This window comes from Falco biarmicus, chromosome 11 (assembly GCF_023638135.1).
Source record: "Falco biarmicus isolate bFalBia1 chromosome 11, bFalBia1.pri, whole genome shotgun sequence".
Classification (NCBI taxonomy): domain Eukaryota; kingdom Metazoa; phylum Chordata; class Aves; order Falconiformes; family Falconidae; genus Falco; species Falco biarmicus.
The window spans coordinates 3,533,912-3,559,105 of record NC_079298.1 but is presented as its reverse complement, the minus strand read 5'-3'; the positions used below and the strand labels follow the sequence as shown (position 1 = coordinate 3,559,105).

The following is a 25,194-nucleotide window of genomic DNA, read 5'->3' as shown; positions in this document are numbered from 1 at the left end:
ATCATCGCTGTGTAATTGCTGGGGTAATGCTAGGCAAGGTCATTTCCTACTTGGATGGGATCATTTTCATAGGGGTTTTTCTGATGCTTCTCTATGTCAGACTAAGAACCTTAGTTTAGGAATGGGTGAGAAGGTTTAAATGTCTGAAAAAAGCATAAACTTCACAGCTGCTTTCTGCCCCCCCACTGAGATCTTATCATCGAATGTCATTGTTTTATACAGACACACACACTTGCACTTGCAGTCTCAGTATTTGTACAGCAAGATAATGCTGGAGGTATGTATGATTAGGCATTAAATAAAAGCATGAATTATTTGACTCTGTGATTACATCTGCAGCTATCCTGGGCATTTCCATAATACCTATCACCATGTTATAATGGAGCACTCAGTTTATAACTGGTTTTACAGTGTGTGAAGCTTTTGGTACACAGAGAGGGGAAGGAGAGCGATGGCGGCCAGCCCGCAGAGGGGGATTTGTCTGGCTAAAGATTCTCGTCCAGAACAATGTTTTGGTAACTACCTGGAATAGAAACTAAGGTCAAATTGTTTGGCTCCCCTTGTGCTGATCTGGTGGTGCAAATTGAGTTCAGAGCCATGGTAGTAATTCCTTAAAAGAAAGTGGTTTTCCATCTAGAATATGATTAAAATGAGCTTGATGAAAAGTCCGATGTTTGAAATACAGAAAGACCTAGGATTTAGAAGTTGCAATGAGTTTCAAGTATATCAACTTCAGTCGTTAAGGAATAATAATTTACTTTCTTGCTAAAGGATAAGTCGTTGAATTTCCCTGAGCATCCCATGTGGTAAGGCAGGATGGCATGTGGAGCCGCATACCCGGCAGCGTGGCCGGGGGACCCGGGGAGTTGGCGGGTCCTGGCCCATGTCCCTGCCCGTGCCCTCGCCTGGGGACGGTTCCTGCCCCGCACAGCTCCGTGGGCAGCCCCATGCTGGTGGGACCTGCAGCCATCACTGCCTGCCAAGGGTAACCCTCCGTACCAATGTACAGCAGGAGGGTACAGGAGCATGTTTTGTGTGCATGTGTCGTGCCATATCCCTATAAGCATTATCAGGCGTGTTTAATCCCTCTTAGCACATGACAATTATCTGCAGATCTGTCCAAACGGGTACTCTTGTTGCAGCAGGGACAGAGGCATGTGAAGAAAGTTTCTGCTCTTGTTGCCCCCTTTGCTTTGTAGCTCCCTGTGTCATTAGGTACCAATAAAACCGTGTCTGTTTCTTACTTGTGACAAGACCACACTTAGCATCTTTCCTGCGAGTCATTTACATGGTGTCACAGTCCTGCAGAAGGAGAAACCCCTGCTACGGGCAGCACTGGCCGCATCCTCCCCCGCCATCACAGCACGCTTGCCAGCCAAGGTCCCCGTGTGCATGCCTCTGAAGTCCATGTGCTCTTATCAAACCCTCTTTTTTTTTTCTAATTTAGTGATTATTCCACATAATCCTAACGTTTTATAACAGTTAGCAGTTGTGAAAATATTTAAGCACACTCTTAGCACAGATAGGATTATATTCAGACATCTCTCCTGGTGGTGAATAGAAAGGAACAAAGTGATATTATATCACTATCTCTAATTAATACAAGAGATTAAGAAAAGTACTATGCTGAAACGTGGAAACCAACATTTCCTAACACCAAGGACTGCATTAACCAGAAATAATTATAAGCTTTAATGCTGATGCCTTGTAGACAAAAGCACGGACCCCTTTAGGCTGTCTGAATAAGCAAGACTAATTCTGTTAAATGGATTATGCAGGGAGATGTTAATAAGCACTTCATTTAACTATATTCAGGTTAATTATTTATTATAGGAAAGCCTTAATAAACAATTTTTTGTGCAACATTTAAAATACACAGAGAATGAAGGAATAAACTAACTCAAGGTCAGAGCTGTAAGGAAAAAGAAGATGAAAAAGGCTGGGCTGTCAAAAATGTTTTTTTTTAAAAGAAAAGATCGTAAGATAATGGGGCTCCGAAGGCTCAGTTGAGTCCTGCAGATAACATCTCTAAATATTGTTACACTTGAAGTTAGTTGAGGATTTATGGCTTTGGAGGAGTGGGTCGACAGTCTATAAAAGACTGAATTAGAAAGCAATGGCTTGTGATAGGAAAGGTAATCTGCTTGGAGCGCGCTACAGCGGGCTTACGAGTATTTTGACTGAAGGAAAGTTTGTCAAGAAGAGAAGCCTCACTCTGTGCCTCAGAGGCCAGGCAGGAGCACAGAAAACTTGACCTTGGGAGAACAAAACCTTAAAATCTTGTGTAAAAATGAATCAGTGAAGACACCGATTTGTTTAGTCTTATGCAAATGCAATCATCCTCAAGGCTAAGTGCCCGAGACAGGAAATTTACAGTGATGGAAAAATTCACTAGTGAAGTTAAATAGATAAATCTGAACGAGGGGGCCCTTTTAAGTGTGTGCCAGATGGAGACTTTGATTAAACAGAGCTTTGACCATGATAATAACACTTGGAAAATGTTGATAATTCAAGTAATGTTGAAATGAGTTTGGACCGTGGTAACTGAGAGCTGGATGTGGTGACTCAGAAGGTCCGCTCCATCTGATGTTCCTTTGCTATTGGTATGAATCACTGAAATGCCTTTTAATGAGGGAGAAACGGGCAGCACTGCCCTGGCCAACATCCCCAGAGCGTGTTTGAAATGCAAAATGCTTATTTTTTAAGTAAAGGCACACATTTGCAAGAGATTATTTTATAAGTGATGTACAGCCAAAATGTCTTGCTTATCCCAGCAAAGAAAGTCAAGTGAAGGAATCGGTGCAGAGCTATGCAGCCCCAGTGCGCAGCGGGTGAAACGCGTTTTATGTGATGGCTCACAGGGCACGGGAAAACATTTTCACTGAGTATAACAAACTCTTAGATGAGGCAGCTCATTGCCACTGGCTGTGTTGCTGTGCGGTGCTCATTTGTTTTCCCAGCCTTTGGTTACAAAAGTGTGGGGGCAAGGATTATGCTGGGAATGCTGCAGGAACGTGCTAGGGGACTCCGCCTCCCTATAGCATCATCTACAGCAAATGCAATCTTATAAGGAACAGCCAGACTCTGGGTCATGTGGGTGTACATTTGGGTAGAATTTTGCCTTAGTGTATTTTTTATCCAGCAGTCGCTTGGTACTACTGAGACAAATATATCTGAAAATCCTTGAGAAAGGAGACAGGAAATACTGGAAAAGTTATCTGTGAGCTAATTCTGCCTGGATGGCTAGGACAGAGCTGTAGAGGATAAAGCCAAAAACTGTGAGGCTCTTTAGAAGCGTGGCTTTATCGTTCTCTGAAATGTGAGCGTTAGGCAGAAAGATTTGGCAGATGAGCCCCCCCCCCCCCCCCCCCCCCTCCCGCCCGCAGTCCGACGGACTTGGCAAGAGAGGGGTATTGTCAAGTCCTATTTGTTGGCATTCACACAAGGCTGCTGGGAGACAAGGAAACTGTAAAATGAATGGCTTATGCTGATTTGTTTCTTATTTCTAATTTAAATGAATGATGTAGAATTTTTTGAGTCTTAAAAGTAGGAATGCAGAGAGTAAAAGATCATTGCTATAACTGTAGAAACAAAAACCTACTACTATTTGTTGCACTAAAATATTAAAGCTTAGTCTTTTAAATACTTGAGGTGGATATGCCACCAGCAATGCTTTAAAGTGAAATACTATCCCAATGTGTGTTTGCGTGTATCTCTGTGTACGCACCAGAAATAAGAAAGAAACATTTGTTTCAAGTCAGAAGGACCCCAGCTTGATATGCTCTGTATCTAATTCCAAAGTGGTTCTTGATACTGATTCTGACAGAGTTAAAATATGAATTGTAATATTTACAGGACTAAAAAGAAAGTCAAGCAACTGACTAGCTCAGCCACCCAGTGTTGTAAATTCCTTACTGTGGGGATCTTTACCTGGGAATGTGGATTCCCTGGCTGTGAAAACACACACCCAAGGAGGCAGCAGAGGGGACATGTTTCCCTCCCTGCCCTCCGCAATGATAAGTGTCACCCTTCCCGTTCCACCCATGCACACACCGACAAATAACTCACGCTAAATAGCAAAGAACTAATTTTAAACCAGCTAAAAATACACACAGTAATGTAAATTTTAAGTAAGATGATTTTTGCTTGCTTATTAATGTGATTGGGGCATGCCAGACACATTTTGCAGTTGTTCAAACTAGACCTACTTAGTGAACACTTAACAGCTGCATTTCATTAAGCTTATAGAGAAAGCAAACCCATAGCTGATGGAGGTTGTTAACTACATGCAAAAGGTTTTTAAGTGTCTTAATTTCTGTTCTCAAATAACTCTCTGGAACAAAGCATTTCCGAAGTCAGCAGCTTCGCAGAAGCACTTAGTGCAGGCATCTCCGTATAGATGGTGTGGATACGGAAGCGGCCCCCACCCCCTCAGGTTGGCTCACCGGTGACCTGTTTGCTTGCCCAGAGCATTGCTCCCGTCCCTGGGGAGAGCATCCCGTGCTCAGGCTGGAGAGGCTGCGGTCAAAGAGCTAGCCACCACCTCGGCAGAGCTGGCCTTGGGAGCGTGGCCCAGGGCTGGGCGGCCAGGAGCAGCTCCGTCTGGCCACCCTGAGACTCTTGCTGTCTCCCGTTGGCTTTTCCCAGTCTCAGCACCCTGAGACCCGCCCGGGTCGGCACTCCTCCGCAGCCTGCCTCCCACGCTCAAAGGCGGCGCTAACAAATGGGACCCTAACATCGCAGGGGGGGTTCCTAAAACCCATCCCTCCTTCCTGTTGGCTTCCAAATTCTAACGCTTTGTTTTCCAAATTGTCACTTTTTATTTTCCAACTTGTCATTGACTTTCCTCACAGAAATCCAGGTTCACATCTGATGGTTACTATTCATAGCAACACATATAATGTACAAAGAAAAGGGGTGTTATTTTAGAGAAACAAAAGTCTCCAACTTTTCATTCGTAAGTTTTCAAACTTATAAATGGTGAGCAAGTTTTCCAGCTAATTTATACTTAAAAACATCGTGGTAATTTGATCATCTGTAAAGTTGCAGGCAGATTGGCAAAATTTGTGTAACTTAATAGAGAGAGGGTAAGATAACCTTTTCATCCTAATTAAATGGATGCTATTGTTGAAGAGTATTTAAGATATCAGAAGAAAAAAAAAAAAAAGCCCTCTCCAAGAAGGGAGGCACATGGGGTATCTTATCCTTAGGCACGAGATCCCGATCACTCAAACCCTGGATTTTGGACATTTTCACTTGATATGCCAAAAGAACTGCTGTGGTCCTCAGTGTCACTCCGTGCTTTTGAGGGAGTTCAGCATCTAATTATTAGTGACAGGATAGAGAGCTACAGAAGCTATTCACATTTTCTATTCAGTATAGTACACCCTTGAATTGTTAAAAAAACCTGCCATAACCCAAACTACTGCATTTTAATACATTTGAATGTAAGCACTTCATATTGCTACTGTTTTCACAACGAAAAGGTATTGTTAAAACTTTATTACCTAGGTGTGATTTGTTTCCAAACTTGCATTTTGAATTTTAGCATACGGCTGCCAATAGAAAAGTTCCCATTTACAGACAATTATCACACGGTAGTACCTAAAAATCCCTGTAGTTACTGCTCACTCTAATTATACGGTCTTGCTGTTGTTCTTACTCAGTAGTGTTTGCAAGTGTGGGCTTTTCAGTGGGGGCCAGGCACGCTCCCTTTTTGTTACTCTGTGTTTCTGTATTTACTATGGGTTCAGGTAATGTGAAAAATCTGGAGAAACTCTTAACAATAGCAGCCCTAACACAAAAGCCTGTTTTGTAGATAATCAGCGTAAATAATAGATTCTCCACATGCTGCTGTCTATCAAGTTACTTCTTCAAGCAAATGTCTGTGGGTATCATAAAATCAGAAAAATAGTGGTGCTCACACAAAGCAGGCTCATTCTAATCTCTCAGATAGCGCAGACATGCTTTTGTTGCAGCTGCAAAAACAAAAACAATTTTAAACCCTACGCATTGTTGTACGGTATATCTATAATGGAATTTCATTTAGGCACAGATAGACTTGATCGTATCAAGTAAAAAAAACCCCTCCATTAAATAATGCAAGGGAAAAGAATCCTTCTAATACAGTAATAGGATAAATGAAGCAGGCACTGAATGCGAAGCACCTTCGTGTTTAACAGGATAAAATAGTACAGCCCTGACATAGCCGGTTTCTGCTGCAAGGAGTATTTCATAATCCCAAGAAGTATTTATGAAGAAAATTACTGTGAGAGAATAGAATAAAATTTGGCTTTATATATCATCTTTTATACTCAAGTTATCTCAAATTTCTTGGTACAGCTGAGAACTGCAGTCATATTGAAACAAATAAAGTATCTTTTAGGAACGGCAGGGCTGTGGATGTGTACCAGCCTCGAGGTCTGAGGTGACTTTGAAGAGATGGAGGCGATACCAGCCCCAGCCCTGGCACAGACCCGCTCTTACACAGCTCTCTGCCATCACGGGCAGAGGGGGCAGGAGGGGGCAGCCAGGTGCCTTGCCTGGGGCAGCACGGAGCAGGTACTGGGTGGCTCTGAACAGACATCTCCCCGTCCCTCAGAGCAGGCTGGGCCTGACATAGCTGTTCAGAGTGAACTGCGGCGTGCACCGTCCTCCACATCCCACACCATCTCCCCCAGGTCTTCTAGCCCTGACCAGCAACGCAGGGACAGCTCCAAGGTGACCCACGCTGCGATTTTAATGCAAGACCCTCAGAGCTGGATGTGCCCTAATGAGAAGGAACCGCATGCGTTTCAGAGGGCGGATTAAAATTCAAAATAGACTTAGTGACTAATGGAAATCTTTTGACCAGGAAAAAAACACCCTAAATTCAATAAGGCAAAAAATAAAAAATTTATAATCCAGTCTTTCGCAAAAAAAGCCAACTGCATGTATACCAGGAGAGTAAGAATTGACTCTGTGACGGTTCTCAGAAAGGCCTCTGTGATTACAGCCGATCATCCGTGCTATCTTGCTATGGAAGGAGGAATAGTTTCTGGGGGGTTGCGTGAATGCAAGTGCAGCCTCTGGAGCAGCGGTGCTGTTCCTCTCAGCACGGCAGGGCTTGGCGAGCATGGGTCGTGTCGGGCGATGCAGGGTGGCCGGGCATAGCCCAGGGAGGAACAACGAGAACATCTCACCTGGGAGGGAAGCTTGGAGCAGCAGGACAGTTCAAAACTTTAAAGGGAGAGGGAGTCCTGATAGCAACTGCGGGGTGCGCATAAAGATTGCCCCTAGAGAAGGTAAGGAATGATCTGCCTGCGTCTGTAGCAGGTAGAATGAGACGAACAGGTCTGCCCTGCAGCAGGTAGGACCCAGAACAGCTGTGAAGGCAGGCTGAGCCCTGCTTGTACGGAAAGGATGAGGAACCTGCATCGTTGCAGAGTTTTAAAGAGCAGTGTATACAAATACCTGCCAAAAATAACAGTAGGCACCACCCCTCTTGCCTGCAGGAAGAGACCTTTCTAGATGTTTCCTGTGGGTCTTTAAAAAAAGAATAATCTGGGAGTGCAACATAATTAGCAGTGACCGAAACATTTAATTTCTTTCTGGAACTAGAGCTAGAATAGGTTCCACAGGAGGAAAGGGACATGGCAGAGACAAAGATGGGTGACCTGAGCGTGCAGCTCTTGGAAGCAACCGCCCTGTCCGTAGCATGGGCTGCAGCTCCATCCCCCTCTCCTACAAACAGGCTCTCCATTCCTTCCGATGGCTTAGGGAAGTGCCTGTTGCATGAAGACTGCGTGGAAAACTTTAAACAGATCTTTAATTCTCATAGAAAAATGAACGCAGCTGTGGAACCTATAATTAGCATATGCCTCAGCTTATCAAACCTGGCTTTGCTGCTGCATTGTGCCTTGTGATTTCCCTCATAAAAACCTTCAGACCTATCTGAAGAGCAGCTACTTGTCTTCCACTGGGAGAAATCAGTGGAAGATTTCTCTGCGCTTGCACTTCTGAATGGGTAGGAATGTTCTCAGTCTCAGGATAAATGTATCTTTGGATGAGCTGTGCCCCCTCCCCAATCCCACTGCCCTGTTTCCTTTTCCACCGCTCCTGTGCGCTTTCATTTCGGCAGGCTAAGCGCCGGCTCCGGCTCCTCCCTCTTTCTCTTCTTTCTTTTCACCTCACAGGAGCAACAACAGATTCAAACACTTTACATAAATGTGCAGTTTTAATCCGTTTCTTTGTGGGATCAGACCCTGAAGGGCTATAATTATCACTGATGTTCCCACATTACAGCTATTAATATGTTCAAGGGCACTGTTGTCTATGGCTTGAAATAAAACGCGACTTCGATTTTCTTTGAGTTTGCCAAGCTTTCCTCTCCTTCTTTAGATGTGCTAAAAATAGTTTACCCAAAGATTATTAGAAAAAAAGTAAAGATTTTTTTTTTAATGTTGTTTTGTGTTTTATTGCAGCAGTAATCTCGGTAAGGTTATCTTCGGTGACTCGAATAACTTTGCCTTCAAATAAAAGTTATGACTTAGCCCAAAGGCCAAGCAAAGAGCGCTCTCTGGAATCAGATCCACTCTGCCTTTTTGGAGCATATATGAGAAAAGCTGAATAAATGCAAACTTAACGTAGCTTGATACTCAAGAGTTATACCATCTACTACTATGTATTAATGATCTAGAAACACTATCTAGGATTTCATTAGCAAAGTAAAGCCTATTTAATAAAAGTAGTCCATGAAATGCTGAAAATTCCCACTCAAAATTCTAACAGAAGTCAAGGGAGGTGATCCTGTTGCTGTCTCCCCAGCTTGGTTACGCAGGCAAAGCTGCAAGGCTGGCTTCAGAGTGCGAGGCGTCTGTAAGCACTTCTAGGCACCCCCCCACACCCCCCGCAAATAAACCCAAAGTCCACCCTGCTGCTGACAGCCCGAAACTGTAGCCTCATTGCAGATGTTTCCATTAATACTGTGCTTAGCAGGCTGGAACACAATTACATATTACTGAAACAAAAATTATAACATCCGTGTAACCTGGCTGATAGATAACACGGTGTCGCAATAAATAACACAGTGTTGCATTTTTTTGCTTAAATAGATGGGCCGTTCTGTGTAACCAGCCTCTGCCATCTAGTGATGCACACTGAGGGGCTGGAGCTCCTGGTCAGTGCCAGAAAAAAGGAAGAAAGAGTCAGCCTAGAGAAAATATCCTGAGTTGCACTATCAAGACATTTCTATAGATATCCAAAGCCTGCTGAATTTACTGGCTAAAGCATTAATTCCTTGAACTGAGAATTGGACACGTGTGATTATTTTTTCCACTGGATTTCAGAATTACCAATGCTTTATAAAAGAAAGGCAACGCCTCGATACAGAGTTGTGCAAACTGGATAGCACAATATACAGCATCCTATTATCTATCAGCAGAAAAACAATTTAGTAACACCAGTGTAGTCGGCGAAGCCAGGAAGTGCAGCTGACGTTTGCTCCCCCTGACAGCAGTGCTGCTCATCGCCCAGAGGAACATATTCTACCTCTGATAGGAAAAGATAAGGTAAAAGGTAATGACCTCAGGTTTAAAATTTGCTAATTAAGTGTCTGTAGGAAGGTACTGCATCACTGCAGCAGAGTCTGAGTGGCCGGGTGCCAGGGTGTTTTGCCCTGTATTTCTATCCGAGGGTATTTGCTCTAATCCAGCTTCCCACGAAAGGCTGAACCAGGTGAGCTGTCGAGGTCCCTTTCAGCCCGGGCGATTCTGTGAATCATCACATTTCCCAAGATCTCAGTAAATTTACCCCAGCCCTGAGACATCCGTGGGCTCAGACACAAGTTCTGATTAGATACTGAATTGAGGCTATTCTTAGTTACTGTGTTATTTTGAGATGTAATCCAAAAGACAAATGTACAACTCGCAAACTGTCCTTTTTGCCCCAGATCTGGTCAGAAGAAGATTTTTTTCCTGAGTTTAGGTATGGAAAAACTAAAAATTCGTAGAAACAATAAGTTCTTCTGTTGAGAGTGAACCGTGAAATCACTTTTAGATAGTTTTCAGAATGATGTAGCTGCTGAAGCCCTCCATTTCTTTAAAATGCTTCTTTATAACTGATATCAGAACTAATTTCTATTGTGTTTATTTATGGGAAATCTTAGCATATTAGGCAATTGCAAGTCCCGTGTACTGTAGGATTGTATGACATGTATGGCTACCTAACCCTGGAGCTGCACTACACTGAGTAGGTGTGGGTGCCACATTCACCTTCCAAGCTTTGCTTCTAGAGGGATGGCTTTTGTGTATCTGCAGCGTGATGTACACACAGTTTCTGAAGCACACATGTATGCTATTTGAAATTCAGCTTTTTTAGACTGTTTTAGATTTGCAAAAGCATATTAAAATGCTATAGCATGCATGTTTTTCATTAGTCAAAAGTAAAAAATTCTTACTTATTTTGAAGAAGTACTCAGCAGACAGACATGCTAACATGTTAAGTACAACACATTTCTGTCATAAGAGATATACTACAGCTTTCAGCTACAGGTCTTACTACAGTATCCCTCACTCTGTAAAAACCCTTCCCTCCCACGTATGTGCACCGCTCTGGCCAGCATGCTTTGCCTGCATTGCTCTTGGCACAGGCAGGGTATTGGAAACCACAAACCCAGCTTGTGTTTTTGAGTTTAAACTCTTTTGTCTTGTCTGGAAGATGTGGAATAGCAACAACTGTAGAGATAAAGGGGGATAGCAGTAGGAAAGGATCATTTTAAAGGCAACTTGCAGGGAAGGAAAAAATAAATAGTGTGTTATTTAGTGATATTATGCAGTTTTCTGTTCATACTGCTAGTTTTGGATGCAGTGTGTTCAAGGCTGGGACTACCTTCTTACCTACATGTCTCTAGTACACATCTAGCCCTGTAGCAACAAGCAGTCAACAAAAGCAATCATCACTCATTTAGCTTAAAATTAAATAGAAAAGAATACACAAAGTAAAGGCATCGAGCCCAGAACAGGCTGATGCTGGTCTCTGCATGGAAGTCCATACTTAAACAGAGGAGGATGGCTCATGATTTTCCACTGGACATGGTAAAGGCAGCTGTGGTTAAGAGGACATGGAGAATAAGACTATAGAAGTGCTGGAGAAAGCAAGCCAGCCCCCTGTTTCCATTCGCCCATCCCGGTGTTGTAGTCCATAGCTCAGTCCTCATCTGTACCCCAAACCATGAAGTCTGGAAAGGTTCTTCGGTGAAAAAGAAGGAAGGAGGGGCAGGAACAGAGGCTCCCCATGAGAGGGAACCATGCTCAGATTTCCATGCAACGCGTGTAACTTTCAAGCCACCTGCAGAGGTTCCAGTCTGATGAATTTGCCCAACTCAGAGTGGTGCTGCAGCACAAGCACGGGGAGGGGGTGGGGTGGGGGGAGGGTGAAGCCGTTGCTGAGGGGTACAGTTTGTTTTGGAAGGAAAATGCGTGGTGTGTGCTTTTGGGTACTTATGCACGTACTTTTGGCAGCCTACAATAACTGCTTCTCTGACAATGTTGCCCTCGTTTGTAAGTGTCACGTTTGAGAAAAGGAAAAGCATTTTAATGTGACAGAAAAATTTGACTTGGGAGCTAATTACTCTAATTTGATGGAATTTTTGGCTCATCTGCATACTTGACAATTATTTACAACTTATGTTGGTAATTAGACGTTGGGTCTTGTGCTGAAATATTGTAAATAGCTTTGAAGACATTTGCTGATCCTTCTAACTTTTAGAGACAATGAATTTATTAGTAGTTAATATGTAAAATATTTGTACTTCTGACCTTTTGTAAAACATTCTTTCTATATTTTAAATGATTGGTTGTCAGAATAATTTTCCTCAAAATGAAGTGTGACATTGTAAATAAGCTCTTGAATTAAGCAGCATATTAAATCTATGTATTCAGTGGCAACCTTTGATAGTTCTCATATATCATGAAGATTTTGTTGGTTCTGCTACATTGAGGCAGCGTCGTATAGCATTGTGAATGATAATTTTTTGCACTGAACTTTACAGTTTCTGGACAGTTTCAGCATCATTCTTCTGATCTTGACAAAGGATATTGAGTTAAGCAGGTTAGTACATGACTTCTTGCCTTTTTTTGGTGGTTGTGTATGAGAAAGGAACTCTTGCTGGAGGAGCTGACAACCTTTAAACAAATCATCCGCTGAGGTGGTTGTCAGATGATTTCTAAAGATGTGGGTTTTATACAGTTGTTCTGCTGATTTTCGTCAGCGTTTCTTTGGGGTTTCTCTTGGTCATACTTCTGTGTAGTGTATATATTGCTCTCATTTATAGGTATATTAAAAAAAAAATAATCCATGGAAGTTTACTGCTCAGCCGTGCTAATAGCCATGCAATTAATCATCGATAGCTCTTTTATTACATATAATGAGGTGAAGGATGAAATAAGTAACAAAGTCGAACTGTTTACTAATTCGAGGAGAGCTAAAGCGTAGTGCCACCTTGAATTATGACTGACTACACCGGCATTATCTCTCCAGTTCGCCTTGTATGTCAATACTGCTTAATCTTGCTCTGTGTAATGGGGTATGTCTGAAATAGAAGGACACTGGATAAGTCATATACATAAAAGAGATCTACAGCTTGCTGGCATGTGAAATTCCTCTAACGTATATTTCTATGAAACTACCAGCACATTATGTACCCAGCAGCATAAATAAAAAAGCGTGTTTCCCTGGCAATTTCACATTTACTACATTAGTTAGTAAATGCAACGGCCACCCCTACTTTCCTATAATAAAAACTGCTGAGCCTTTTCATGAAAGATGATTGCAATTTCCACTGGCCTGTAGATGCAATGAAAAAACATAACTCATCAAAATCTGAGCTATTTGCTCTTAAGATACAAGAGCGTTTTTCCTGAACACTTGACGTGACATTAACTATTCATGAAACCTGAGAGTGTTCAAACACTGCCTAAGTAAAATTGTTACTACTTTTCAACTTGATTGAGATCTTTTCTGAACCAGCCTCTACAGCAGCCAGCAAAGGTCTCTCCACACATAAGAAATGCAATGAGTGTCCAGGTACTGTAGCTGTGAGCTATCGATTTGCTGAAAAGTCAAGTTCCTCCTCCAAAATTGATTCATGATAACTGCCTCCATTTGGGTCAAACAGTATTTAACCGCTTGTAAATTTTAATTAAATGATTTGTCACTTTGAACATATAGTTTGTCATCTTGCCGCTAAGCGATGTGTCTTTATCAGAGAATGACTCAAGGGGAAGGCATCCATCTCCTCTGTCACGTCGCCCCCCATTAAGGTGACTCGGCTGCTGCGCAGTGCGTGAGGCCCCGGGGAACAGGCTGCGCGTCCTGTGCGCAGGTCCATCGTGCAAATTATAAAGCCACCATTCCTTCCTTTCGTCATTAACATATGCTTGACTTTCTGAGTATAACAAACCCTCTTCCCAGCAGGACTTAGCAAAACAGATTTTTTCCTTCCCACAACTTAGTTTTTCCCTTTTTTGAGTGCAAGTGACACCTGTAGCTATTCTTACTCAGCTACCCAAGTGTCTTGTCTGTGCCTGCAGTTACCCTTACTTGCAAGGTGTTGATCTAGGAGGAAGTGGAGCTTATAAACCATGTGTATCTGTTGGCTGACTGGAAATGATTGGGTTTTTTGGTGACTGTATAGCTTTTGCCCTCCTTTCTGTGTGTCGAGCTATGGAGCTCTTATTTCAATGTATTTAAATAGGTCTTCTACATGTGCATGTGACACAGCACTGATGTAAGCATGTGAATTTCATAGGCATCCCCCTCTATCTGTGGCAAGCTTTAATCCTTCGAGGCAGATGGTGTCTTGCTTGTGCAGGGACACAAGTTGCTGCTTTGAAGCTGTTCTTTTAATTCTGGGGTCCACCATTTGTGAGCTAAGAGAACTTAACGAATGTCACGTGAAAGCCATCCACAAACCACGCAGAAAGCACCTATAATCAAGCATTTGTTACTTTTCATTAATGTGCAGATTTTCTTTTTGCCACACGACGTTCAGATGTCCACCTTTTAACCAAAGGTATCATGTTAGAATATGCCATTCAATTTGTCTTTATTCACTGATCCCTACGATGAATTATTTGGGGCTTTTCTGATGAAGGATTGCAGCAGGAGACGGCGGGGCCATTGGAAGGACTCTGAACTTCTGCAGCTACCTCCTGCGTGTGCTGGGGGGGATGAAAGCCTTTGCCTCCAGAGCAGCTTTGGGTTTGCTTTCTGCTGAGGCTCCCCGAACTGTGGGGCTGGTGGGGGGCCCTTGGCAGAGCCCCCCACCCTCCCTGGCTGGTGCTGCTTCTCCTCTGCAGCTTTCACTGCTGGTGGAGGATTTCGCATCAGGAGGCTTTTCGTCCACTAGCCTTCCCCACCCACTTTTCAGCTTAATCCAGAGGATTTTGGAGACATTATGGCTCAGCTTTGCATATGTTATTACACAGAAAAGAAAAAAACCCCAAAAAACCAGTTGAGATTTTTTAAAGCTGACTGGGAGCTTTAGGCATGAAACTCCCGTTAAGTCCTATGGCTTTGAAAATCTCAATCAATTAGTACAATATTTTGGTGGAGATGGGGAGAGGGAGGGAAAGAAAGTGTTGGTGCCTCTGTGGGAGGCCCCTTTCAATTAATGCTGATTAATGGTAGGGGATGAGTGTGTGGAGTGCATTATCCTCAGGATGACTCTCCCACTAGTTGCACCTTTTGAACACCTTCTGCTGTGCAGATGCTCTGTGTCACCATGCCTTCTCCATCCCCTGCCTGGGGAGGAGCACTGATACTGACGGGAGGTGACGTAATGTGGCTTCTAGGAAATGTCCTGGTGAAAAATGAGTTAACTTCAGCAGATGTATTTTCCAAGCAATATATGCAAGGTTAGAGAGACCATTTAGGGAAGGTGCTCAACGCTGCACGCTGCTGTGTGAGCTCATGTTGCAGAGGGTCCCTTGACTGCAACGGCAAACTGCCCCTGCTGCCAGGTGAAGAGCTGTTGGGTGGCTAGAGGGCAGCTGCAAAAAGTCTCTTTCACGTCTGATTTTCTATCCCCTTTCTCATCACCCTTGTGAAGTCAGGAGTCTGGTCTCTTCAGCAGGAACACACTACACTCACCACTAAAATGCACTTTGAAACAGAAAAAAAAAAAAAAGCACCAAGCCCCAGTTCTTTCATATTCTCACCAATCACCTCGTGACCTGTGGCTCAGCCCCTCTTGGCGTAGCACTGTAGTTGTGGGTTGCAATCAGATGAACTTGAAATTGTGTGTGTCCCTCTTTCATGAGAAAGCAGCACATACAGACTGTCAGAATTTTTTCCCTGCCAGGTGATGGGCAGTTTCTTTCTGCCACTGATTTTGGCTCAAAATCAGGATTTAGAAAGACAAGACAGAAAACAGTACGTGGTACTTGGCAGGAACATTAGCAACTTTCAAAGTAGTTATGGATGTCATATTCCTAACAAAAAAAATAGTAACAGAAGGAGAAATGAGATATATTCCCCTCTGGATAGTAGGTAAACTTTGGCAGTCAGTGATGAAAGCTTTCAGCTTTCCCTTTTTCTAACCTCACTGGGAATTTTTTGAGTGTACACCCTATGTCATGCCTGTCTAAAGAGCCATGCTTTTGGGATGACAGAGATGGACTTGGATGCCTTTAAAACTGCCTCTGACAGTCTTTGAGTCACGTGGGAGAAAGATATATTTTGCTCCAAAAACAATAATATTTTTTCCCTAGTTTGTAGCGTGAATAACCCTTAACTACTAAAACCCTTCAAGTTTCTACAGAAGGGACTTTCCAAATAACGGAATGGGACCTGGATAGTGATAATCTGCATTTAACAGGGCAGGATTTCTATCTCTTAGTAAAACGTGGCTCCTTTTTCATTTCAAATGCAATGCTAAGTGGGACTGTACATTGCAGGAGGGGAGGACTTAAGGAGACGGTAGGTATGGAAACCTTACAAACAACATTGCAGGTATTACTTATTCCTGAAATGTCTCTATAACCAGAGTGCTGTGCTTTGACAATTTAGTGCAGACTATTCAAATTATTCGCTGTTTTCCTATTATAAAATCCATACCCCGTTCATTCAAGTGAACATGCTCTTGAGCTTTCAAAACCAAGTTGTTCTCTGAATTACCTCAGTTTGGCAGAAAACTCATTCAGTGTAGTTTTATATACTGCGCTTGTTGAATAAGGAGGCTGAATGGTAGGCAATCATTTCTGTTGCAATCAGAGATATTAAGAAGGATAAGTTCTATCAATTTTTTTTCAGAGATGCATCCCTGACATTGTGGAATATGATTGAGAGAGAAATGCAAGCTGAGTCGGTATCTCAAAAATGAGAAGGAGGACGTACAAAAGATGTCAAGGTCAATCATTTCATCTTGGTGCTCGAACTGACAGGCATCACTGAACATCCCATCACCCAGCGTCTCCGGTCACAATGAGGTACAGCATGGAGGTGGGTGGGTGGGAGGGAGCAGGCTGCCACTCATCCATTGGGTTAGTCTTCTGCTGCCTAATGCCCACAGCTTTTTCTTATGGAAATGTCTGACTCAGCAGCTGAAAAATGGTAAAATATTTTGCAAAACTTTCATCTTAATGAAAACCACCTTTAAAACTTTAACCAGAGGGCCCCACAGTGGCACTTTTTTGTGGCACTGTAAAATTCAGAAGCTCAGTTAAAATCTGGACTTAATGAAAATCATGTACAGGAACAGGTGTCAAAGCACAGGAAGGACTACAAAGTGAATTTTCCTTGTAAGCCTTGCTGGATTAATGGAGCAGCATGTAGTAAATTGGGCCTGAGCTCTTAACGTGTTTCCTTCCACCTAGATTGTGTGCTCTAACTAGGTGTGAGGTTCATGTGAAGACTCGCTGCTCAGAGATGCAAACTTCTGGTCCTGCCACACTCACATTGAGGATTGCCTTGTATCCTCAACAAGCTGGTTGTTTGGGTTTGTATTTTGGTATTTGGGTCCTAAATTCTCGTTAGCAGCTGGGCCTGCCAGAAAGCAAAGGTCACGGTGCAGCAGGACACTGGGCAAGTGGCTCGAGTCTTCAGTGTAAGTGTACAGCCCAGACCCTGCGCTCTGGTCCGGCTCTGAGCAAACCACCTTTGTTTTATTCATCACTCCCAAATCCACGAGCGAACGACCTCTGCCTGCTCATAGTCAAAGCCTGGGGAAGGTCTGTCTCCGATAATGGTACGTTCCTGCACAAAACAGGGTAAAACCAAGAAGGCACACTCCTGGGAGCAGCGACAACTTGTGACAAAACAATATTTAATTGTTTAGGACTGCTGCATAAACCTGTTATGATCACAGTCTCTGAAGGGCATGTTTTTACCTACCAACTATCATGTTTTTACTTACAAATGTTTGTTCTGTTTTCTTTAACCCAGAAGAGACTATTGGAAGAAAAACACATCACACAGTCTTTCTTGTGTTGCCTGACGGCATGCTTAAGAGCTCATCTGGAAAGTTTAAAGAAGGACGAAAACCAGTTTAAAAAAAACCAGTTTGGTAGACTGGGCCTTGCAACTGGTATATAATAAGGAAAAGATAAAGATGCAGAGATATGCCATTAAACATTAGGTTCAGAATAAGGAAATGGCGGATCCTGTATTATCTCTGGATGTTGGTTTTCATCCCTAGCTGGAGGTATTGCTGGCAACTGCATCAAACTGTCCATGTTGCATAGACACTCTAGATGCAGCTGGCAAGAAACTGAAATTTCCATTTGGTGAGAAATTCAGACAGTGAAAAGACAAAAAAGAAGTGTTGCCTGGAATGAGACGGGTAGCCTGGAAGGAAGCCAGCATTTTTTTTTCCCACTCAAAACTCAACAGGCTTTTATTTGAATTTCTTTAAAACTGACATATTCATGGAGATTTCAAATAGGCATTTCCTGACAAGTCCCCTATTCCCCCAAGCCTTCCCTCCCTTAACAATCCAAGTTTGTCAGATCCTTTCCAACCAGCTGTAGCTGTAGGCTCTTTTATATTTTGCACAGAGTTGGGACCCTCCCTGAAGTTACAGATATATAGTTATATATATACTTTTTAGATTTCTGCACATGGCTACACATCTCATCTAGCTGGATATATGCATATTTATTCCTGTAAGAATTACTGTAGTCAGCCAATTCTGGCTGATAAAACCTTCACAGAAAACATACCCTTATGTGATAAATAAAAACAGAGACTGCTCTCTTTCTGCTAATGAATCACATTCTGGAATCTCCTGCTTCCCTTTGCTCGATCAGAACATGTCCTTAGATGCGCAGGCTTTTAGAGCAGCTTTATGGTGTCGTGCAGCGATGGAGGCTGGGCGGTTGCACTGTGCATTTCCCCTGCCCTTGCCGAGCTGGTGCGGGGCTGCAGAGCGGTACCCCTGCCTGTGGCACACCATGCTGCATTGCTGCTCATGGCTTTGGTGGCCTTTTGTGTGAGCCTGAATGGAGTGTCACATACCGTGCAAGCCACAAGGTACTCACACATCTCATTCCCTGGCATACCTTGGGAGCGGTAATCACCTCTGTAGACGAAGAACAAAATTTATATACATGGATCGCAACCCCCAGCCTGCCCTTAGAGCAGATGTTTCCAGCCCGTGCACCTCTGCACCATCCCGGGGGTTCCATCCTCTGCCAGGGTCCCCCCACCTGTACAGCATCGGGTACCACCCTGTGACTGAGATGGGGGGAGGCCTAGAGAACACATGAACTGAGACGGTCATGTACTTCATCTATATAAATTACAAAGAATTATTAAACAGATGCCAGAGCTATAAATAAAGAACAGTCTACCTTTTAGAAATCCATTAACTGTGGGAAGGTAGTGCCGCGTTGCAGAGAGCTCACCCTGTGTCTCAGAGGCGTGCTGGTTCCCATGCTGCCATTCCTACACGGTATATGCTTATGTACAACAAATGCCAATGCCATTTACAATAAGGTAAATGAATTTGCATAAAGATAAACCACCAACAGCAATGACACAGATCCCTTGGAGCTGAGAAATTATGTGCAGTAGTGAGCATCCCCCAGAAAGACTCCGGAGGAGTCAGCCTGCCAAGCAAGTCCTCGAGATGTGGCTCGTCTCCCGGTATCCGACACACTTGGGTAGGAGAAAGGGTCAATGCCGCAGTGGCAACAGCTAGTAAGCTGAGCATCTCTGCCTGCCTTCCACATCTTCTACCCTTTTCATAGACTACAGAAATTATTTCACAGATGTCCCCTGCACTGCTTTCCTGGCATTTCTCAAGAGCGCTTCTTGGTTAAAATGTGAAGTTTCAGCAAACTGATCAATGAATTATATTCTGAAATATTCAGGCATTCTCATTTTGGTGTGAAACCCTGGATTTTGTCGGTTAAACAAATCGGTGAGTATCAAAGCAGCTTCTCCTTTTAAGCAGGCTTCTCATATTTGTGGAAAAACTCATTAATATTGAAATCCCCCATGACAGAAGGCATGTAGGCAATACAGTATCACAAAAAATATTCCTGCATTTTACATACTGATTTATAGAGTAGGAATCAATGGACTAAAAATGACCTATTTCTAATCCTATTTTTCAGCTGATAGAAAGTAGCTCTTTTGATATTAAATGATGCATCTATTCAGCAAGCAGTGAATAATACACTTACGATTTACTGTGTTCAAACAGTCCTCTGAAATGATGCAGTCTTTAAATATTGCAGAATGTCACCGAGCACACACTGTGAGTTATTTGAAACATGCATTTTACTTAAACAGAAACATTTACCTAATTCCACAGATTTTACTTTAAGGATGCAGCTTTCACAGAATGGTTTAGAAATGTAAAGTTCACCTGTTTGCAACAGAAGATGAGTATAACACTTTAAAGGCAGTTATTTCCCATAGTGCAGCTGTATATAATTCTAAGCATTCCTGGTTTGGGAACCTGCACCGCTCTGCAGCGTGTTCCTACCATAACTCATTAGATACTGGATAAACTGTGCACACGCATAATGCTGGGTGAATAAAGAAATGATTCTTTTCTGGCAGAAAGGACTATGCTGGAATTACACATCTGCCTGGAGTTCTGAAATGCAACGGAAAAGTCTGTAATACGTTATGAACATAAAGCTTTAAAATAATTAACATATAAGACTAATACTTTTTTTTTTTGTAAGATAACGTTTACCTGTTTGACGCCAGCCTACTCATAGCAAGTCTCGGTAGCCTGATATATGCTTTTATATCTGTTAACTGGGACAAAAGAACCCATGGTAGTGTTCTGCTGGGTGTTGGAGGGTGATTCAGCCACCAGCTGAAGGAGATGGAGGGCGGCTGGGTGACCCTGCCTTCCTTCCCAGGGTGGGCTTATTTGGGAGGCAGTGAGGTGGCCACGGAGAGCCAAAAGCTCTCTGAACAGCCAGACATCTGTTTCTAATGTGATCTGGAAGATAAACTTGCAGTGATCCAGGACCTGTTATCCTCAGTCTTGATCACGCTTGTTTAGTGTTTTGGAAGAAATTCCACAAACTGGGAAAAAAAAAGAGAACAGTCTGAGTGTTGGCTGGTGAAAATGAGTAACCAGCTGTTTCTCGAGGCCAGGCATCCCCCTGTGCCTCAGGGCTCATCGCGACCCCACTATTTGCTGTACCCATGTGTCTCCTGCCCACATGCAGAAATCTCTAGCTCAAGGTGTATAATGCTTTCATCAAGTAAAGACAAAATTAACAGCGACAAAGAATGCCAAAAGTTCTGAGATTCAGAGTCCAACCCTGTAGATTCTCCTTACACTAATAATTTACTGATTAAAATGGGAATTGCAGCTGCATAAGAGGACAAAAAATGGGAGATTTTTAAAAAAATATGTCCTATGAAACACATAGAGCCTGCTTGAAATTAGATATTATTGGGCATTCTGGCATATTAAATGTATTAGATATGCAGTGAGGCAGATTAGGGAGAAGTAACTGAATTTCAAGGAGTTGCCCCACCTTTCAACCTGCCCAGAGTGCTCATTTAAAAATATGCTTTTGTTCCTGAGAAAATTAAATAAGTTAAAGTCCTTCTCTCTCCAGTTCCGGTTTTTATAAAAGTCCCTCATAGTATGTGAAACCATTAATTAAAGAAGATTCCGCGATTATTCTCTCTGACCTGTCACTGTTACTTGTTTAGTCAGCGTTAAGAATTCAGCAGCATCTTCAAAGGCTTTTCAAGGCACCACCTGTGAACTAATTATGCTAAGGGATGAAAGATCTGTAAGTGACTACAGCTCCTGGCAATGGCTGACAAAACAGACATCAGCTGTGGCCCCAGTTTTTTAACTTTTGCAGCTAATTCTACATGCGTTAAGTATTACCACTTAAGTTGAGAAAGCAAACTCCCAAATGTGAAAAGAGGCTCCAGCAGAGAAATGCACACGTGTGTCGCTACGGCTCTCAAACACAGTGTCGGGTTTTGCACAAGTTATGTATGTTTTTGGTTTGTCTCTGTTACTTGGAACGGTACGGAATCCTTAAGGGTTATTATTTAAAAATCAAAATATTTTTATAGGTAATCCCTGAAAGTAATTTTGAGGATGCTGAACATGGGGTATGAACATCTAGAAAACGTCAGAAGTCCTGTGCTGAAATTTTACACATGCATCTTATAAATAATTTTTAATAATGAAAGGTCAAACCAGTTGGTTAGAGTAATTATACTGAATGTGAGAAGAAAAATTGGTGAGATGGAAGGTCTTTTGTGTGTACCACTTTCAATGGTGACAGAGTTTGTACACTGCAAGAGGAGTAGAACATGCTGGAACCTCATCGTCAGTGCAAGTACTTCAGCGGTTTAGATGGGAATTACTCTTTGGCTAGTTAGTGCTTAAGCAGCCCTGAGAAAATAGATGCCTGATAAGGAAAGGGACCTGTAGGAGTCAGAGGCATTTGACTCTGACAAAACCTTCAGGTTTCAGCATCTTATGGTGTCGGTGACATTTTCCTTTTACACTCCCCTTTCCACATACAGAAATACATAGCTTATACTCATATACACTAATAAAAATGAAAAGAATTTTCAAAGATATTTTGAAAATAGGATAGTTACTGTGTGTTCAGAGTCAGAGTAAGAAGGGGGTTTCAAGATCTTCAGGATTACTACAGATTCTTCGCTTTCTACAAAAAGTAACTTCCTAGTCTGGGAGTTAAGGAAGATCCTGGAAAACTACCGGTGATGATAATGTTGACCATCCCATCAGTCACTGACCTTGATTTATCGGAGATCCTTGGCCTGAAGTTCTCCCTCATCTATCTGCAATTAAACATTGACTCAGTTTTGGTGTTTTTCTGTAACCTCTGGCGTGATATTGAAACATTGGAGGAGGATCGGTCTCCTTCCAGCAGCAAAACCTCTGGGAAAACACCCATTGAAGCTGCAACGAAGTGAAGTTGTAAATGAGAGTAGTAATTAACCACCTTGCTGCAAAGCCTAGATTAAATAAGGAGGAGGCTGATGCTCTGTATTCTGACTGGTGCAAGGCATGAGTTAAAAATGTGTTTCTACAGGACTATCTGTGTTTTGTATTGCTGTCAGTGCACGAGGGAAAGCAGGGCAGACAGACAGAGATCCAGTGGGCGCTGCTGGCTAAAACCTCCTGCGCCAACTTTAAACGAAGCCACAAATTTATTTTACTGTCATAAGCAGCTACAGACAAATAACCCGGGTTTTCTGCCACGATCTCCCACCCCAACCTACTGTCTTCTCTGCTGATGCTGCAGCACGAGGGACTCATTTTCTGACACTCTGGACACCTTTTAAATTGCCTCTGCAGCTGTATAACTTCATAGCAACTGCCATGGCATTATCCTAGCTGTTCACCTGACTGAAGTTAGGAAAGTGGAGGGATTAACACAGCATTATTTAATTATGTGAGGCAAACAGAACATTTCAATGGCAATGCCGCTGCTGATACCAGTGCTGATTTCCAGAAGGAAGGACTCAGCCCTAAGTTATTATCCATTTTGAGAGTTTTTTGTTAAAAAAAAAACCACCAAAAAAACCCCCAAACCTTCCCATTGTCTTTCAGGGGAACAGATGTTGTTTTTCATCTGCAAACTGGCCTCAGTCAGTTAAAGATGGATTAGCTCATGTAGTTTCATATCTATTGCAACTTTAGCTTCCTCTAAATTTTTTCTCTGTTGTGTTCAAAGGTTTTCATATTCTCAATTTTATACCATACTTTGGAAAAGGACCTCTCTGTTTTACTGTGCTCCCAGAAATAAGGCAGGGATTGTTATAAAAGAATGCTATTCATTTCCATTCCCCAGTCTCCATCCTGCTCCCCCCCAAATACATATAATTTTGCTCATTTGTTGCAAATTTCTGCAGACAGCGTGAATTCAAACACATCTCAAAGCTATATGACTTGAACATCAATTTTTCAAATTGAGAAAAGACTGTGCTTCTGTGTTGTGCTTACTTGTGGAGATTAAAACCCAAAGTGCTACTAGAGCCCATTCCGACTGTAACTGTACATCACAAACCATCATTCCCTGAAGAAAGCTGGGAATATTATCAGGCTAAGGGGACATTTCAACCAATTACAAAACCCAGCATTAAACAACACATAGACTGAGGTTCTCCTATCACCACCTTGCACGACTGCCACATCACCCGTGACTCTTGTCTTCTTCCTGGCTTCTGTTAGCTATAAAAATAATTTCTTAGCTTATTTTCAGCTGCTTGGTAGTCTGAAGCAACTGTGAAAAATCACAAGGATAGGAACTTTTATGACAAACACTATCAGCTTTTTGCAGGTTAATCCATCCCTCCCCTCCTACTCCTTCTGCTGCTGCATTCTGTGATGAAGGGTGGTCATGCATAAATTGCTCGGTCACTTTCGTGAACGGCTTTGCACTGCAGACACGCTAGATCCTCTGCACGTAAAAGAGACTGAGTGCTTTGGAAAACTCGCTGCTGAAGAAGGGCAGGCGGGAAGGCAGGCAGGCAGTGCCTGTGCACCCCGAGCGCCTCCACAGAGGACGCCAGAGGCTGCCCTTCCTAAGCCCTTTAATTAAAAGCATGGAAGGTTTATACAGTTGTCTTTCTACTCCTTCCTGGTTTAAGGTGGGTGGAACAGTCTGCTGCCTAGTTTTTCTTTTGTAACTCTCTATTCAATCTGGATTTTTAACTGGGGAGTAGATTACCTCAGTCACTATGGCTTTCTGGCACAGTCTTTCTAATCTTTTTTATCTTAATTCAGAAATAAAAGTACACTTCATGTGTAGGTTTTGCCAGTGGAAAATTCTATTTGTTTTTGTCTCCCAGATGATCCTGATAACACTTCCCAGACTCCTTCCTGGAGGAGACCTGAGCATGGCACATCTTACCACATTACACACATGGAAGTAATATCAGACCATTGGGTCTGACACCGTAACTGCATCTCAGGGCAGGTGTTTCAGGTAGAGCGACGGGAGCTAGAGCACGGTACGTGACGCTCATGACTTACCCCTTCCAAACCCTCTGGGAGGTGGTTCGGACTATTGTTACAGGCTGACCTGGAGCTACCTTTTAGCAAGCTCTGGGCAGGGCCACCCCTGCCCAATAGCCTGCGCTGGGCTGACCTGCTCCACCGAGTGCATCCTGCTGCAGAGCAGTGATGGGAACCCCCTGAGAAAATGGGGAGTCAGGACCTCTTACCACCTGCCAAGCACGAGGGCAGGCTTTTCAGCTCTTCGAGAACACCTTCTGGCACCCTAAAAGGAGAAGGACCTGACGTCGGGGTCTTAGATCCATCCTACGAGTCATTCAGGGACAAGAGAGCAAGACATTTGTGAGCCTCAAACCAACGTTCACGTTTACAGTGACACCAGAGAAGAGTCAGGTTATCACAAAGAAAAGACAGCGATGACACCGCGCGGCTGCATTGCCCTGTGAGCATCCACCGCACAGCATCGCCCGTGGGCAGAGGCTGCATGGCAGAGAAACAGAGATGCGGGGAGGGGGTTTCTCAAACGGGGAAGTTTAAGAAGAGGACAACAACACATGAAGCCTGGAGGGAAGGCAAACCAATGAATGCACAAAGACGGGAAGGAGACAGTCCAGCACTACCACAACAAAGCCGCCCGTATTCAATTCCGGTTATTGATATGGCAATGCATCGGTTATGGGTCCCTGCGAAAAAGTACCCAAACATACTTCGTGAATGTATGTGGA

The 25,194-nt window shown here is 43.0% G+C and overlaps 1 protein-coding gene and 1 long non-coding RNA gene across 3 annotated transcripts in view; one reads left to right on the top strand and one right to left on the bottom strand.

Moving 5' to 3' along the window:
* The window catches only part of NEGR1 (neuronal growth regulator 1), a 295,272-nt gene that overhangs the window by 8,011 nt on the left and 262,067 nt on the right, over window positions 1-25,194 (bottom strand). The gene's annotated exons all lie outside the window — the stretch shown is intronic.
* LOC130157082 (uncharacterized) lies at window positions 11,734-25,194 on the top strand. Its single transcript, XR_008824693.1, has 3 exons — window positions 11,734-12,087; window positions 16,291-16,466; window positions 24,304-25,194. It is a non-coding gene; the product is annotated as an uncharacterized LOC130157082 (long non-coding RNA).